Below are 18,092 nucleotides of genomic sequence, written 5' to 3' on the forward strand. Positions count from 1 at the left end.
AGTTGGTGAAACTGTTTGAGAAGGCTTGTTTCATTTTGTTTTGTTTTGTTTTTTGTTTTTACTTGACAGGGTTTCTCTGTGTAGCCCTGGCTGTCCTGGAACTCATCCTGTAGACCAGGCTGGCCTCANACTCAGAGATCCGCCTGCCTCTGCCTCCCGAGTACTTAGGAGATGTGGCCTTCTTGGAGGAGGTGTGTCACTAGGTAGACTTTGAGGTTCCAAAAGCCCACAGCATTCCTAGTTAGCTCTCTGCCTTATGCTTGTGGATCAAGATATAAGCTCTCAGATAGTACTGCAGAGCCATGCCTGCCTGCTTCCTACCATGTTCTCCATAATGATGATCATGAGTCTAGCCCTCTAAAACTGTTAACCCCAAAGATGATTTTCTTCTTCTTCCTCTTCTTCCTCCTCCTCCTCCTCTTCCTCTTCTTCCTCCTCCTCCTCCTCTTCTTCTTCTTCTTCCTCCTCTCCTTCTTCTTCCTTCCTTCCTTCCTTCCTCCCCCTTTCTTTCTTTCTTTCTTTCTTTCTTTCTTTCTTTCTTTCTTTCTTTCTTTCTTTCTTCTCCTCCTCCTCCTTCTCCTCCTCCTTCACCACCTCCTCTTCTTCCTTCCTTCTCCTCCTCTTTTCTTCTCCTTACTCTTCTTCCAGCTTCTTCACCTCCTCCTCTTCTTCTCCTTCCTTTTCTTCCTTCTCCTTCTTCGTCTTCTTCCTCCTTTTCCTCCTCCTCTTCCTTCTTCTCTTCCTCCTCCTCCTTTTTCTTCACAATTTGAATATTTGTGTGAAGACATTATTAAATAAACACTTATTGGATATTTACAAAATAAATGTAAGAAGGGAAACCCTAAAGTATCTGGTTCCTTGGTTTATTACCACTCTTTCGATCTTCAGGATGTATTAGAGTACATTCTAAGTAACCACAGATGGAAGCTTGTCAGCCAAGCCACCAACAGTGCAAGCAGTAGCTAGATGTCTGCCTTGGTCATCCTGTGGTTGATGGTGTTTCTGGAGAGCAGCACCTACATCTGGGCTGACTACTCAGTCAGCAACCTGCAAGGACATATGCTAAGGAACTCTATTGTCCTTCATACCACGGAGCAACCACAGAGGGCAGGTCACAGGAATGGGCTGTGTAATAAGCAGTGAGGCTCTTTAATGAAACTGTATAGAATGCAGCAAAATCCTTCCTTGTTTTATTTAGATGGTAAGGATCTTTCATTTTTATTTTCCTTTGTGCCTCAACAGGAAGTGAACGAAACTGTCACCAGGCCATCTGCAACAGTAGGTATAGCAATAAAAATGTGTCCTTTTCTGGCTATGCAGTTACAGGATGCAGCATGATCCATCCACCAAGGCTAGATCCAACCAGTATCTGTGGTCCTCCAGCTATGTCATCAAGTATACAAAGAACATCCTTTCTCCACTTCCCCACTGCTCATTCTGCTACGTTACTATCTGCATTTCTAACTCCTGAGTAGTTAAACCTTATGAGATTTGTAAAACTCCTTAACTGCCAGTGCCTTTTTTATCATTCATATTAGAAAGATATCCAAGGATGAAGATAATTCCTGGGCTTTTGTTTTTTAGTCTCCTATAAGCCAGGCTTGGAAGATCTGGTCAGTTAAGCAGAGAGAGTGTTATCTTTTGTCTCCAAGCTGGGAGTCACCATGCTCATGGGACTTTCTAGCTGTTGCTGTGCTTAGGCCATGATGTTGGCTGAAGGACACAGCTTTCCAGCTGCACCCCAGACAAGGTACCCAAGCCACCATCTTCCCAGCTGCCCCTGGGCAAAAGAAGCTCTTATAAGTTGTCTTATTCTTGGTATCTTATCACAGTGTGGTTGTTTGAATATGCTTGGCCTAGGGAGTGACACTTATTTGGAAGTATGGCTTTGTTGGGGTAGGAGTGGCCTTGTTGGAAGAAGCGTGTTACTGTGCAGGTGGGCTTTGAGAGCTTCCTCTTAGCTTTCTGAGGATCAAAGTCTTCTATTTGCCCTTGGAACAAGTTGTAGAACTCTCAGTTCCTCCTGCACTATACCTGCCTGGATGCTGTCATGCTGCCTGCCTTGATGATAATGGACTGAGCCTCTGAACCTGTAAGCCAGCTCCAATTAAATGTTGTTATTATAAAAGCTGCCTTGGTCATGGTATCTGTTAACAGCAGTAAAAAACAAACTAAGACATACAGCAATAAAAAAGTAACTAAGATGATATGCCAGGAAAAGACATTATTTCGAGGGAATTTCTATTTGGCTACAGCCTCTAGTTGCTTTAAATTTTTAAATAATATTTATCTACTAAGTGCATGTGTGTGTGAGTGTGGTGCCATGGTGCAGAAGACAAATTGTTATTTCTTTCTAAATGTGTGGGTTCTGGGTACTAACTTCAGGTCATCAGGCTTGGATTTAAGCACCTTTACCCATGAGCCATCTTTCCAGTCCATTTGCTTTTTGTTTTAATGTAAATTCTGACAAGCCTAGATTACACAGGATCCTAGCTTATGTTTAGGTTGAAGTAACACGTAGGATGTATCAGGAGTTATTTCTACAGATTCACTATCATGTTTGGTGAGGTAGGTGAGCCCTGGAGATTGAACATGGACCAACTATTTTTATCTCGCACCCAAATAAAAAGTGATCTGCACTAAAACTGGAGGAAAATAAAATATGATTATTGAATGAAGTGGGAAACATATCATAGCCTTACCCTTCTGAGGCATCATGTGCGTGTGTGTGTGTGTGTGTGTGTGTGTGTGTGTGTGTGTGTGTGAAGGTACGAGGGTGTGGGCTTATATGCGTGGGGAGGCAGGAAATCAGAGGTTGATGGACGAGGTTGCTTTTCCACCTTATGTTTTTGAAGCAGGACCTTCCTCTGAACTCAGAGCTCACTCATTGGCTAGACCCACCTGACCAGCATCCCCAGCATCCTCCTATTTCTGCTTCTTTAGTGCTGGAGTTACAGACTTATCCCACTGTTCCTGGCTTCTTATGCAGGTGCTGAAAGCAGAACTTACGTCCTCATGCTTGCACAGCAAACATTTTACTAACTGAGCCATCTCCCTAGCACCTCGAGGCGCTTTTCACTGGAGATTTTTACCCTGGGTGAGTTTTACCTTGTTGCTAATGTTGCTGTTAACCACGCACATGCTATGCAGTGGGATGCTAGAAAATGCTAAGACAGTGTTGTGACTGGCTTGAGGGAGTACTGAGCTCAATAGAGCTGAGGAAGACTCAAGAGGAACTGAACTCCTAGAGACACAGTAGAGGGCACAAGGTTCTTGTGCTCACAGGCAAGCACTAGAGAAACCTGAAATGTTAAAGACACAGTGTTGTCTTTAACAAAAGAGATGTATGGCCTGTTTTCCTCCCAGAAGTCTGGGAATGGATGTAGTTGACAGCCTGGTGATCCGTGTTGTCTGGAGGGCAAGCCCACACCAGAATCTTTCAGAGTATTATTTTTATCCCACACTCTTCGTCTTTAGTCCTTTATCTTGAGGGCTGTTTCTTAGTGAAAAGAATCCATTTTTATGGGAGATGTCACATGTTCTTTATAGCTTGGTGACCTCTGCAAGATCATACCAGATCTTCCCCATGACCCTTAAGCTATAGAGCCCACTTTTTTTGGGTGGGGGGAAGGGTTTATTCAGCTTACACTTCCACATTGCTGTTCATCACCAAAGGAAGTCAGGACAGGAAATCACACAGAGCAAGAACTTGGAGACAAGAGCTGACGCAGAGGCCATGGAGCGTGCTGCTTGCTGGAATGCTTCCCATGACTTGTAGAGCCCACTTTCATAGAAGAGGGCACATGTGCTTTGAAGAAGAGCTTCAATGTAATCATGCCTTGAACTTCATTGTATACACAGGATTGAGTCGATTGTTACCAGGAAACTTTTTTTCCAAATTGTACTGTACTCAGACCAAAGTACCCTGTTTGGTGTCAGACTCTAGAAGTTTGAACCAACACCAGCTGCCGAGTTGTGTTGAACTGGATTTCCTTCTTGCGTCCTGTGGATCGACACTCAGCTGGCTGTGGTCTCTGGTTTTCAGAGAACTTTATAAGGCAGTGAATAGAAGTTTCTGAGAAGCTGAGAAAGGAACTGATTATGTAGGGGTGATTTTTATTAGGACTTTGTCCTAAGCTGTTTCCATACAACTAGACCTTACACAGTGAACCTCAACCTAACAGCGTAGAAACAAACTGGAGCCTGACAAGAGTATTTTTCCCTCTCACACAGCAGAGTTTGGGCCAGTCACGGATGCCAACTCACCATCATACCTGTAGTACGTTTCTTTTCCTGTCTGTGAGTACTGACCCTGGGTGGGGCTCTCCTGATGCTAGGTGCTGCCTGATCCTGGGGCTGGGTGTTGTCTGATTCATGAGTCCTTTGCTCAGACTTACTCCGCTAAATATAATTCACTTGAAGTTTCTTAATTAGTAGGAGTTATTACTAATTTTAACACAGGGGAGAGTCATCCTGGGCAGAGGGAACATTGCACAGCATAGCCTGAGACAAAACAACAGTCTGGCTTTGTCTGGGAGATGCCATGTCATTTGCTGTGGGTGGCCGTGACAAGTGTTGTGATGACCCACTATCATACGCTCTACCCGGGAGTCTGAGCTTAGCTCACTAATCTTGTTCTGGAGCAGAACGGGAGCAATATGATGTTCCGAACTAACTTTAGAGTTTAGCTCAAGAAACGGGAAATGTGGACAAGACGATTTTAATTAGAGTTTCTTTATTGGCACATCAACTGCACATACTATTGGGTTTCCATCTGATGGATCCATGTGTGTCCATGTGTGAGTACAGCACACACCTTTCTCAACACTCCAGAGTCTCTGGTAATCCTCACTCTACCTCCAGGTCATTTGGCTCTAGCTTCCATTTGTGTAAGAGAACACAGAGCACCTGACAACATGATGTGGAAGGTTCCACGCTTCTCCAGATTCCCAGATTGTTTTCAGAGTCTCCCCTCTCCTAAGAAACCTGGAAAGGCATGGATGCTTTCCCATTGGCAGAGCTGTCAAGACAGGCTTCTTATCTGTCTGCCTGTGGAATCTCCCATGTGTCTTCCTTGCCTATCCTGCATGCACTTACCACATTTATTTACTCGCTTGGAAAATATTTACCCAGTATGTTCTCTATGATGTACAATGTTAGATTTTGTGAGTAAAAAGACAAACAAAATCTGGTCATGATGGTTCACCTGTGTGATCCCAGATCCCAGGTCCCAGATCAACTTAGGAGGCAGGGACTGATGGAGGTTTGCTTGGTCCACACAGCAAGACCCAGTTTCAAAACCAAACAAACAAAAAACTGCAAGCAAGCAAGCAAAAAGATGAATTTGATAGGCATAAGACCTGCTTTCTTGGGTTTACTCAGACAACAATCTAGGGAGAAATGCATTGGGAGGAGACTTACAGATACTTGGCATGAGTGACTTGATGACTCTTGCAGCGTAGGAGACCAAAGGTGACTTTCTTCTTGTGCAGTTTTTCAGTTGAGATTAAAAAATTAATAAGCAGGGGTCAGCAGTAGAGGGTAGAGTGTACCAAGTGTCCAGAGGAGTGCAGGCCAACCATTGAGAAGGGCCTGTACAGGTGGAAACTGTCTGGCTGGAGGTAGAGAGAAGCAGGTGGAAGGGAATTAGATGGCATTATCATGTAGGTCCTGGGGAAGGTAGGGCTTGTCTTTGGGGCAACAGGAAGTCTTTGAAGAAGGAGAAAATGTCACCATTCAGTGGGGAAACTAGACTGGAGAGCTTAGGAAGCCATTCTTGGGGTTGAGAGTGAAGCAGATATAAGAAGCTGGGCGTGGTGGTGCACACCTTTAATCCCAGCACTTGGGAGGCAGAGGCAGGCAGATTTCTGAGTTCGAGGCCAGCCTGGTCTACAGAGTGAGTTCCAGGACAGCCAGGACTACACAGAGAAATCCTGTCTTGAAAAAACCAACAAAACAAAACAAAACAAAACAAAACAAAACAAAACAAAACAAAACAAAACAAAACAAAACAAAACAAAACAAAAGTAGTGTGGTTTAGTTGTGGAGAAAGTGGTGGTCAAAATGCAGAAATACTTGCTTGTCTATAGCTTAAGGGGAGAGGGACGGGACAAGATGGACTTTTGATTTGTATGTAAGTGTCCTAACCCATCAAGGGACCAACAACTTCAGAAGATCTCTTGTCTGTGTAATAATTAGTTTCATGGATTACCAGTCCTTAGTAAATCTTAGAAAAACAATAACCCATATTTACTTAAATATCATTTCTATACTATACAGTTCTACCATTTAATTAGCTCACGTGCAGTACCCCCTTCCCCATGAGCAGGTATTGAACTCAGGGTCTTGGATATGCTACGTCGTGTGTTCTGCCATGAGCTACACTCGGCCCTATAGCAGTTCTGTAGATATTGTAGATACAAGCTCTTTATCAGATATATGAGTTGGAATATTTTCTCAGCTATGTACCTTTAAAGGAACAAAAGCTTTTAATTTTGATGGAGCCCAAGTTTTCCATTTATGCTTTTGCTATCACATCTAAGAAATGACTGGTTCATCCAAGGCCACTAAGATTTACACCAACTCACTTCTAGGTATTTCACACTGTGTGGTTTTATATTTAAGCTTTTGAGCCACTTTGAGTAGGTTTCCATGTGCTGTGACATAGGGAATTTAATCTCATTCTTTTGCGTGTGACTATCCAGTGATCAGAACACTGTTGAAGTCTGGTCTTGTGTCATTGAATAGCTTTGTTACGCTATGTAGGCTTATTTATAGAGTCTCAATTTTATTTCTTACCATGTGGGAGTGTGTGTATATATGCATACATTATGTATTCCATTAGATAATGAAATGTATATATTTTTTACACTTAAATGATATTGTTTATCAGGATTTGTAGTGAAGTTAAAGTCAGAAAGAATGAGTCCTCCACATCTGTTTCTCTTTTTATTTTTAAAGACCAATGTGGTTATTTGCAGCCTCTTGGAATTCCTTACAATTTCAAGGAACAGTTTCTCTCAATTCTCTAAAAATGCTCTTTGCGATTGTGACAGGATTTCTCTGTCTTCATCTCATGGGGAATAACAATACCTTTCTTACCACTGTGGTTTCCTGAGCTATGAATTTAAGGTCTTTTTCTATTTACTTAGGTTTTGATTTACCCTCAGAATTTTGTGGTGGATGGAATATGAATTTTAAACTTCTTTTATTAAATTTATTCCAAAGAGTTTTGTTCGTTTAGTGTTATTATAAGTGAAGTTTCTTGCTTTAACTTCTTGTTCAGATTGCTCATTGTAAGTACATAGCTTTTGTGTATTGATCACACTTTCTGTGACCTTGGTGACCTCTTCATTGGTTATAATAGGTTTTATTTGGTTCCTTAAGGTTTTCTGCATGCAATTTGTGCACAAACAGAGGTCATTATGTTTTTTTCTTTATAATTTAAATACCTTTATTCCATTTTATTGCCTGCCTTCCCCCGACTTTAACCTTTAGTATAATAGAAATGGTAAGAGCTTGCATGTTTGTTTCACTTCTAACAAATGTTTTGTTGAGGAAAATGAATTTGTTGGTGACAAGCTTCTTGAAGTCATCTTAAATAGCAAAATAAATAAAACTCAATAATTAACAATAATTAAATAATAGCCAAACCTGCCAAGTTCACTCTATTCTGGAAGACTCTTCGGTCCTGAGGCCTCTCCATTATGGTGTGTGAACATTCAGTGCCTTAGTCACTCTTCTACTGCTATGGAAATACAAGGCAGCTCTTATTTAAAAATACAAAACAAAACAAAACAAAAACTCATTTAACTGGAGACTTGCTTAAAGTTTCAGAGGTTTAGTCCATTATTATCATGGTGGAGCATTGAGGCACACATGGCACTGAAGAAGCAGCTGAGAGCTACACCCTGGTCAGCAGGCAGAAAGGGAGACCCTGGGCCTCCTGTGAGCTTTTGAAATCTCAAAGCCCATCCCCAGTGACACTCTTCCTCCAAGAAGCCACATCTCCTAATCCTTCTAGTCCTATAAAGGAATTCTACTTCCTAGTGACTAAGCATTCAACTACAGGAGCCCATAGCAGTCATTCTTATTCAAATCACCACAATCGGGGATGTCATAGAACACATACTCTGAAATGCCAGGATTCCTCTTCAAGGAAGGTTTCACCCTGTCTAACTCTGGGATGTTCATCGTTAACCCCTACTGCTGGCCTCATCAGAGACTGACTGTCTCACCTCAGGGAGCTGAATTGTCTGTTGTCACACCTTTTCCTGGGTGGACCTCACCAGTGATCCCCTTGGCCCTAAAGCTCCTGTGGGCTTGGCCAGTACCACTGTTAACAGTTATTAACACCATGCAGATCTTTCCACTGTCTCTCCTGCTTCCTCCTTTTCTTCCTCTTGTGTTAGTTCCCAAAGGCATTTCAAAACGTTGTGCAGGCCAAACACTACTTCTGAGTCTACTTCGAGAAGACTCCCATCTTTATCACACATGCCTGCTTGACCCTATTCCAATAGAACCCCAAACTCATAGCCCTCATAAGAAAGATGGTATCAGAACAAATATGACAGCATCTTGTGGGCCATTTAAACACTGTCTTTTACCACATGTGGTTTTGGGCTGTCTCTCCTTCATGAACACTTGTTACTGAATAGCACTTGACATGGTCTTAGACTGACTTCCTAGTCAGCATTTGGCATTAGGGGGATAGACTAACACTATCTCTCCCGGGATGTTGACTGGAGAGTGGTTATCCCAGGAAGATAGAGTGTAGTACATGTAGGATCCTGATGCTAATTTTATCCTTATTAACATTTTAAAATAAATTCTAAGTGTGAAAGGTAGAAAAACAGCCAACCAGAAAATAGTAGAGCCCAACTCCCCCAGAATCTGTAAATATGATCTTAAAAGGAAAAGGGTTTTACCAATTAAATTAAAGGTTTTGCCCTAAGAAAATTATCTTGCATTTTCTAGGTGGCCCTAACTCCAAACATGAGCATCTTAATAAGAGAAAGAGACAGAAGCCTGGTACCCAGAAGAAAAGATAACATGACTACAGAGGCAGAGATTGAAGCCATGAGGTCACAAGCCAAGAAAGGCCAGCATCTGGAAGAGGCAGGGAAGACTCCCAAAGGGAGTATGCGCCGTCTCGCATCTTGATTTGAGTTCAATGTGGACTTTTATTCTGAACTATAAGAAAACAAATGTCTGCTAGCTCAGGACACAAAGTCTGAAGTAATTTGCTATAACAGCCTTGAGTAGCTAATATCCTGACTTCTACTCAATGTGAGGATGTTGGTCATATCTTCAAAGATATTACCTCAGAAGAACAAGGTCAACCATTTCCTGACTCCTTCTGAGCAACTTGACAGAAGATACAGATGTACAATTGATTTATAGACAGGAAGAAGCTCAGACCATCAGAGAAGCAACAGGTGTGCAGGCTCAGCAGAATGGCAGCTCATTTTACCTCTAATGTATGTAACTTAAATGTTTGTCTTTTTGTCTAGGAATTGAGTTCACACAAAATTCAGTAGAGTGAACTGTACAGCTTGAATCCCCTCCTTAGCATGCATAATAAATCTCTATCACTATTGTGTGGTTATTGGCAGCTGGGACTCTGTCTCTTGGGAAACTGAATGATTGCCAGTGGCTTAGCGCACAATCTTAACCTTACTAGACAAAGCTAGCAGTGATCTTGACATCTTGAGTACCCTTGTTGGTGGCCATATCCAAGCACTTTCTCCCTTGTGATGGTCTGAATAAAAATGGCTCCCATAGGCTCATACATTTGAATGCTTAGTCATCAGGGAGTGGCACTATTTAAAAAGGATTAGGAAGTGTGGCCTTGTTGGAAGAAGTGTATCACTAGGGTGGACTTTGAGGTTTAAAAAATCCAAGCCAGGCCCAGTGTTTCTTTCTTCCTTCTGCCTGTGGCTCTAGATGTAGAACTTTCAGTTGCTTCTCCAGCACCATGTCTACCAGTGTGCTGCCATGCTTTCTGCCATGATAATAATTGACTAAACCTCTGAGACTGTAAGGCAGCCCCAATCAAATGCTTTCTTTTATGAGTTGCCATGGTCATGGTGTCTCTTCACAGCAATAGAACACTGATACACCCCTTTTGTCTACCTTCACCTATACGGTCTTAATAACGTGAGGAGTTAATAACTTTTCTTGTTACAGGGGCTTACCCAGGTTCACAATCTGAGGATATGTAATTATCATGACAGGGAATCGTTGGTGGCAAGTGGTTCCATGGCAATGGGAAGAGAAGGTAATTTTGTCTTTTCATCCCCTCATATTTCAGCAGACCAGGAAGCAAGGAACAGGCAGAGGAAAAAAAGACTGGGCTTTGGATGGTTTGAATGAGAATGACGCCCAAGGCTTCATAGTTTGAATACTTGGTCCCCAGTTGATGGAACTGTTTGAAAAGGATTTGGAGGTGTGACCTTGTAGGAGGAAGTATGTCACTGGGAGCTGGTTTGGGGGTTTCAAAAGTCGATGTCATCTCTAGTTAGCTTTCTTTGCCTCGTGTCTGTGGATCAGATATAAACTCTTAGCTACTGCTCCAGCACCATGCCTGACTCATGCTACCAGGCTCTATGTCATGATAATCATGAACTTTAACCCTTTGGAACTATAAAGCTCCAAATATCAAATAGTCATGGTATTTTATCACAGATTACAAAAATAACAAATAGCACTATTAACCCCTGTATCCTAAAAGTCCATTTCCTCCAGGTAAACCCCATTTTCCAAAGATTCTACAACCCCTCAGAGCAATGTCATTAGCTGGGAACAAGCATTCAGACATTAGAGCCTCTAAACCATATTAACACTTTCTTTCAGCTTAACAACTAATTTTACTTCCATTGGTCTTGGTATCTTCCATTGCTTGGATACAATGGATTTTTTTAAAAAAATAAGTCAATGTTATCAGCTCAATACTCTTGCTCAAGACAGTGAAAATTTGGCTAATAAACATATGGATGCTACAAAGCTGTAAGGCAGAGCTTCCCAAACCTAGGGTGAGGTGACAGACTTGGGGTTTATAAAGATTCTTCATGGTTGGAAAAGAAAGTTTCAAAATGACATACTGAACAAGACAAAAATAAAAATGCACACATTTGCTTTCAAAGTAATCAATTGTCCCATGTATAGAAATGGAGATCGTTTTAATTTTCCAAATGAAAGCCATTTATATGGGAAAGGGTCTGTCTTAGTCAGGGTATTTATTCCTGCACAAACATCATGACCAAGAAGCAAGTTGGGGAGGAAAGGGTTTATTCAGCTTACACTTCCATAGTGATGTTCATCACCAAAGGAAGTCAGGACTGGAACTCAAGCAGGTCAGAAAGCAGGAGCTGATGCAGAGGCAATGGAGGGATGTTACTTACTGGCTTGCTCAGCCTGCTCTCTTATAGAACCCAAGACTGCCAGCCCAGAGATGGTCCCACCCACAAGGGTCCTTTCCCCCTTGATCACTAATTGAGAAAATGCCTTACAGTTGGATCTCATGGAGGCATTTCTTCAACTGAAGCTCCTTTCTCTGTGATAACTCCATGCCTGTGTCAAGTTGACACTCAAAACCAGCCAGTACAGGGTCTATAGCATGTCAGATCACCCTTTCACAGGGGTTACATATCAGATATCCTGCATATTATATATTTACAACTCATAACAGTTATGAAGTAGCAACAAAAATAATTTTATGGTTGGGGTCACCACAACAACATGAGGAATGCTGAGAGCCATTGTGCTATAAGATTTAGTTGAACACAAACTCAATATTAGACAACTGAGTTCTGGGGCCTCTGAATAGTTTGCCTGTGCTAACAGGAGTTCAGTGGTCAGACTGAGGGACGGCATGAATTCTTGTCTGAATTCTGATCTGGGCAGCTTGCACATAGTGTTATGCTCTCATATGGTGCCAGATGGGTCTGCCACCCAAGCAGGGAAAGTCCTGAGGAAGAAGGGAATGGAGACATGAACAAAGACTGGGGGACTAGAGGTTGTTGTCCTGGAGACGTTGAGCAGACTAAAACCAGGCTGAGCTCCATGTTCTGTTTCCCATAGAGCCATTGTGTGGACAAGATACAGGCCAGGATCTTGGCTGCACAGAAGTCAGCTCGCATAAAAAGGCCAAGTTAGAGCTGTCATGTGAAAAAAGTCTCTGGGATTCCTTTATGAAGAGGAAGGGTGAACATTCTATCAGGAGCGCTCTGAAAAGATTTCCTGCCTTTGGAAAGAAGTTGGGGCAGATAAGAACCCTGCTGGTCCTGGGTTCTTTGAAGTCCATTCAGGCCTCATAGGAAGTGAAAGGCTGGCAATGAGATTCCTGCTGCAAAGAGGAGATCTGCAGTGGCCTCCAGAGTTGCAGAGGGCTGGCCAGGCAGAGTTCCCTGATAAGGCCCCAGGAAGAACTGTGTGGGAACCTGAATTTCAGATTATGCCTGTTATGGAAGTCTTGAACAAGACTGAAGAAGGCCTCTGGGATCTTTTTTGGGGGAAAGATCTGGAAAAAACAAGCCCCATTGCTTGGTTTTCTGGGATTTGGGTTTCTACCCGTGTTTGCCTGCCTACATTTGTCTGGACAAGCCAGAAGACCAGATTAGCTTTATTTCATCCCTCCTGGGAACATGTTTGAGGGAGTTTGCCCAGGTTTATCAGACTGCACCATGAGAAGTAATAATTCACCCTTAATTAAAGTATCACTTTTGAGTGGCTTTCCCATCCTGAATGCCCTTCTGCCCCCAATCAGGAAACAGATACCTCAGATAACCTTTTACGTTTACTTGGCTCCCAGCAGGACCAAGAGACCGTGACAGGTTGGAGAGATGGTTGTTTCAGTGGATAAGAGGTCATGGCATGAGGAAGGAGAAAGAGGATTCAACTAATACTGAAGATTTATTACACGTTTCCAGCTATCTTCTTAGTAACTCAAATACCTAAGCGCTTAATGTTTTTTTCAAAGCACTTGGGAGGCTGAGGCCGGAGGATTGTGAGTTCAAGGCCCATCTGGGCTACATAGCAAGCCCCTCTTCCAAAAACACAATATAAAACAAATGAAATGAAGTCAAAGTCAAACCTAATCTAACCAGATAAAACCAACCAAACCAACCCCCCAAAAGATCGTTCAGAGGAGGGCTATCAGGCCTCATTGGACTAGCTGATGGTGGTTGTGTTTCTGACTTGGCAAGCATTGCTCTGCCTTCGGTTTCTCCTGGGAAGATGGGCATCTTTCACAGGGAAAGCATTTGTGACATCCTTCTGTCAGAGCCAGAGGGTTGGGAGTCAACCTCTGTGTTGAGTGCAGGTGCATTAGCCCAGGCCTAGGCAGACCTGTCTCTTCCAACTTGCAGAGACTGAGCTGGCCTCAGAGCACGCCTTCCTTCCACTCTCTTCTCTGCCTCTGTTACTTTTTTCTTTTTTCTAAGCAAATATCTCACATTTGACTTCTAGCCCAGGCGGAACCCATCTACTTCTTCCACAAGACGACTCAGGGTTGTCACCAGGCTGCAAATGAGCAGCTTCGATTGCTCAGGAAAAGATATTACAATTTTATCTCCTTGTACTGTTCAATAAAACATTAGTATCTCAGCATTTTTATTTAACAATAGGCAACCTTAGGCCAGTAATTATGCAACAATTATAATCATAAAAACTGTCCCCTGCTGCTCACCTAGAAACGCGAATATATTAAACCAAGACTAACCATCTAAGAGGCAAGCAGCAAAGCCCCCTCATTTTTAATGTCCCTGCAGTGCACCATGGGAAGCTAATAATTCACCCTCTAATTAGTATCCCTTCTGCTGCTGTTGGCGCAAGGACAGACAAAGAGGGAGCGGCTTCGTTACAAACTTGCCTTGGTAATCTTTAAACGTCGGCCAGCTCTGCGGGTTGGCTGAATGGAGCCTGGCAAATGGGGTGTGCAATTAGAGGTGGCCAGCAGCTCACCTTGTCCTGACTGGGCATTCTTGCCCTAACAAGCTCCGGGCAAGCACCCCACCGGCTCGTCCCTTTCTTTTTCATGCCATGCCATGTTCTTGATCCTCCTTTAAGTCTGGCTGTGACCGTACTGGCAGTGGTGGTTGAGGAGAAAAACCAAGGACTCCTTGGCCCTCTAAAAGCTACCGTTCAGAGACCTCACACCGGGGTTGTTGTTAGTGGTGGCTGCCTCAGCTGGCTGGAGAGGGGCCACTGGGCAGGAATGGATACACACTGAGCCTGAGAGGACTGACATCTCCCCCAGCTCTTCTATGGTGAACAGTCTGAAGGGTGACTTAATTGCACTGATTCTCTGACCTCAGCCCCAAGGATCAGGCCTGTGACTTCAGGAGGGCTTGTAGAATTATGTAGGGGGTCCTTAAGGAACACAGAGTCTATCTTGTGCCAGAGTTCTCCAGGCCCGTATTAGAAAGTAGTCACTGGGGGTCATGTCAAGGGCATAAACTCCGAGAGCAATAGGGTGCAGTGGTGACTGCGGCTAACTAGAGCACATGCCCGGTATTCATAGAGTTGTTTCAAAACTCTAGCCAATTAGTGATACAGGCCATGAATCTACTGTGTATGGGGCTTCTGTAGTAGAAATTAGAAATCTACGTTTTGTGATGTGAAATGTGAAGTAGATTTATTAAATGTCCTGGGATTACATAATTCGGTAAAACTATAGAACCCCCCCCCCCCCATGCATTGACTGTTTCTGAGACAGGTCTGACTGGAGAACCTTCAGAGTGGGATTCTGGGTTACTGGCCACCATGTGCGGACATATAGCCAGATGACATCGGTTTCTCTGTGCTGAGTTCCGGATTCAGTATGACCAGTAATTGGTCTTCCCTATGTGCCCTGCTTGTGCGGCCAGCCAGTCACCCCCTCGCCGGACAGCTGAAAGTGGCCAGGGAGGGCATCAGAGAAGAGCCGGGTGCAATTAGGCTGCCAGGATTAAACCCGAGCCTAAAACGATAGGGCATTTTTTTCTCTCCATCACCAACTCATTAAGAGCCCGCTTGACAGCCGAAGCATTCCCAGGGCTGGCTGCAGCAGATTTCCTTCCCCAGAGCCTCGAAGTACACCTAAGATTGGGTAATGAGATGTACCAGAGCTGAGATGAGAGGGCCTCGGAAGGCTGAGTCATGAACTCTCGGCACCCAATCGCGGCCCGAAGAGAAGCGGGGAGAGAGGCAGGCTGGGAGGACAGGACCCCTTGCTCTAAAAGGGGACAAACTCCCTGCTGCTCAGGGTCCTCTCATCCTTACCCACAACATCGGTCTGAAGACCGAGAGGAAGGCTGGGAAGGAAGATGAAGTTTAAAGGGAGTGGTCCTTCCTGGAGCCCTAAGGGACCAGAGATTTAAAATATTTTTGGTACAGTCCTGTCGGCGGCACGGGGGCCCCCTGCCTTCTTTCCCAGGGACTCTATCAGAGGGATGATTGCCTTTTATTTGACCTTTCAGGTTTTCTCAAATAACAAAGGTGAAAATAGTCTTGGCACCCTTTCTCCACCGTGGCGTGGGGAGAGGCCCACACTGTGCAGCTGTCTGGCCACAGGGCGGCTGCTACAGTAACTGGGTGAATGCCATTGGCTCTCTGCGGTTGCTCGAGATAGGAAAAGCTGAGAATTCCGGTCTTAAGGAGTTGTTTTTATTATTACTTTTTTCTTTTGGAGCATTGCATATAGACAGTCTATGATAAGTTTTGATTTAAGAGAACAGTTCCTTTTGGTAATCTAGGAAGTATCTACTGCATACTTGAGTTCTTTCAAAACTAGTTCTTTCATCAGTTTGCCCTTACCGGACTTGAATTACATTTTTCTCAGATCATGGTGTTGATCTGATTATCCCCATTTGAAGATGAGGAAACTGAGGCCTGAGGTGAGGTGACTTTTGAGTCACACTATGACAGCTAACTTAGCATTCAACTTCAAAGTCTCCTACAGTCCTGGTCTCCTTGTGAGAGCTTGTGATGAGTGGTTTTCAACTTAGAACATGTTTCTTCCTCTTCTTCCTCATCTTCTTCCCCCTCTTCTCCTCCGTCTTGTCATAACGATTTCCTTAGCTAAAAGACAATAACAAAAAAGCCAATCAACCAGCCATGAACTGCATCGATGCCAGAACACGAGAAAAACACAGAAACGCCTTTGTAGACAGAGATGAAAGTGGAGGAATTATAAGTTCTCCTGAAGTCTGTGCTGCCCTGATATCTACTCAGCAAGGGTGGCAGTGCGCAGACGATTGGCTTTTGTCTTAATGTCTATGGCTGTGCAGAGACACTGTAACCAAGGCAACTCTAATAAAGGAAAGCATGTAATTGAGGGTTGGCTTTCTGTTTCAGAGGTTTAGTCCATTGTCATCAAGGCAGGAAGCATGGTGGTATGAAGGCAGACATGGTGGTGGAGAAGGAGCTGGGAGTTCTACATCCAGATCTTCAGGCAGCAGAAGGAGGGAGAGAGAGAGAGAGAGAGAGAGAGAGAGAGAGAGAGAGAGAGAGAGAGAAAAGAGAGACAGAGATAGACAGAGAAGACACAGAGAGACAGAGACAGAGACAGATACTGGACCTGTCTTGGGCTTTTGAAATTTCAAAGCCCATACTTCCTCCAACAAGGCCACACCCACTCCAACAAAGCCACACCTTCTAATCCTTCTCAAGTCGTGCTACTTCCTGATGAGTCAGCATTTAAATATATAGGCTTGGTGGGGAGCATTCTTATTCAAACCACTACAACTTTGGAAACATGGGAATTCCATGAACACAGCAATTTCAGGATACCCCATCTACCTGATGGTGGGGACTGGAAGAGATAGGCAGGTGAAGCCCTACCTAGAGCAATGACAAGGTGGGAGACTAAAGAGCCCTTGGCACTTTCTCTGTATTATGCCAGCTGGCAGCTGGAGAGATTGCTTGCCTTTCTGCTCTCAACCTCTCCTGACTCTCCAAGATGGCCTTACAGGACCAGCACAACCTCAGTGGGTCCACAGCTCCATAAGTAGATGGGTTCCCTGGGTCTTTGACTTCAGATCTCATGTCAGGTGAACCCAAGGGTGCTGAGCAGAACCCCATGAGAACACAACAGGCAAGGGTTCTGTACACAGAATCAAGGATGGGGAAGGCAGCATGGGTTGGGCCTACTAGGGTGACACATTTGACTGTAAGTAATCTGGAGCCAGTATGGCCCTTCCCAGGGTGCTGTTCAACTAACTTATCTCTCATTAAGGCAAAGCAACATCCGAATGTCCACAGGTCACCCTGAGAAGGGCTGTCACAGAACAGCCATGTGGGACACCTCAGAGAACCTGAGTCCATGTGGATTGTTCATACCTCACACTATTTGTAGAGCATCAACTAACCAGCCTCCCAGGGGTCCCACAGGAAGGGACTTACCTACATGGTCTGTACAGCACTGTGCAGAGTGCCGGGAAACTGTAGGTAGAGAAACTATTCTGGAATAAGGGACCTCAGGGCTGGCTTTTCTGCACTTGGTCAGGGAAGCTGGCAGGCAAGGCTCACCACTGCTCTGTCGTCATATGGCTTGATAGAAAAGTCTTAGGTACTGGAAGCTCAGGATCACACTGGAACTGTCGAGAGTCCTCATCTGAGTCTGGAAAGAACTGATGGTGGCCCCCTGTACATTAATCACTCTGAGTACTCAAGAGGGGTTCTCTGAAGGAAGAAAGGTAGCAGAATTTACTCTCCTTCATGAAGTTTCATCTTTAAGACAATACATAAAACATTTCTGGGCAGGGATAACCTACTGATAGCTGCTATCATAACTAACCCTCACCTGGTTAGTCAAAGACACAAGGCACACTGAACTCTAGGTCAGGCCAAGAAGGCCACATCTCAGCCACATATATTCTCACCAGGCATGGCTCCTGCTAAGAAGGACACGATGCCCACAGGCAGGACCCCAGCCGGACAGCAAGAGAACAGAGACAGCCATGAGCATCCAGCTCCAAACTGGGGGTGGAGGATGGGGAGGTGGAGGATCAAGGAAAAAAGGTCATCTGGGTGATGACCTGCGACCTTCCCATTCACCCCCAGTTCCAGGTGACAGTTTTGAGATGCTCTGTCCCTTCATTGCAGTGGAGGGA

The 18,092-nt window shown here is 44.1% G+C and overlaps 1 pseudogene; it reads right to left on the reverse strand.

The window, feature by feature from the left end:
- Positions 1-906: 906 nt before the first annotated feature.
- LOC110300875 lies at positions 907-1,766 on the reverse strand (annotated as a pseudogene).
- Positions 1,767-18,092: the final 16,326 nt, after the last annotated feature.

The sequence above is a fragment of the Mus caroli genome, chromosome 8 (genome assembly GCF_900094665.2).
Source record: "Mus caroli chromosome 8, CAROLI_EIJ_v1.1, whole genome shotgun sequence".
Taxonomy (NCBI): Eukaryota; Metazoa; Chordata; class Mammalia; order Rodentia; family Muridae; genus Mus; species Mus caroli.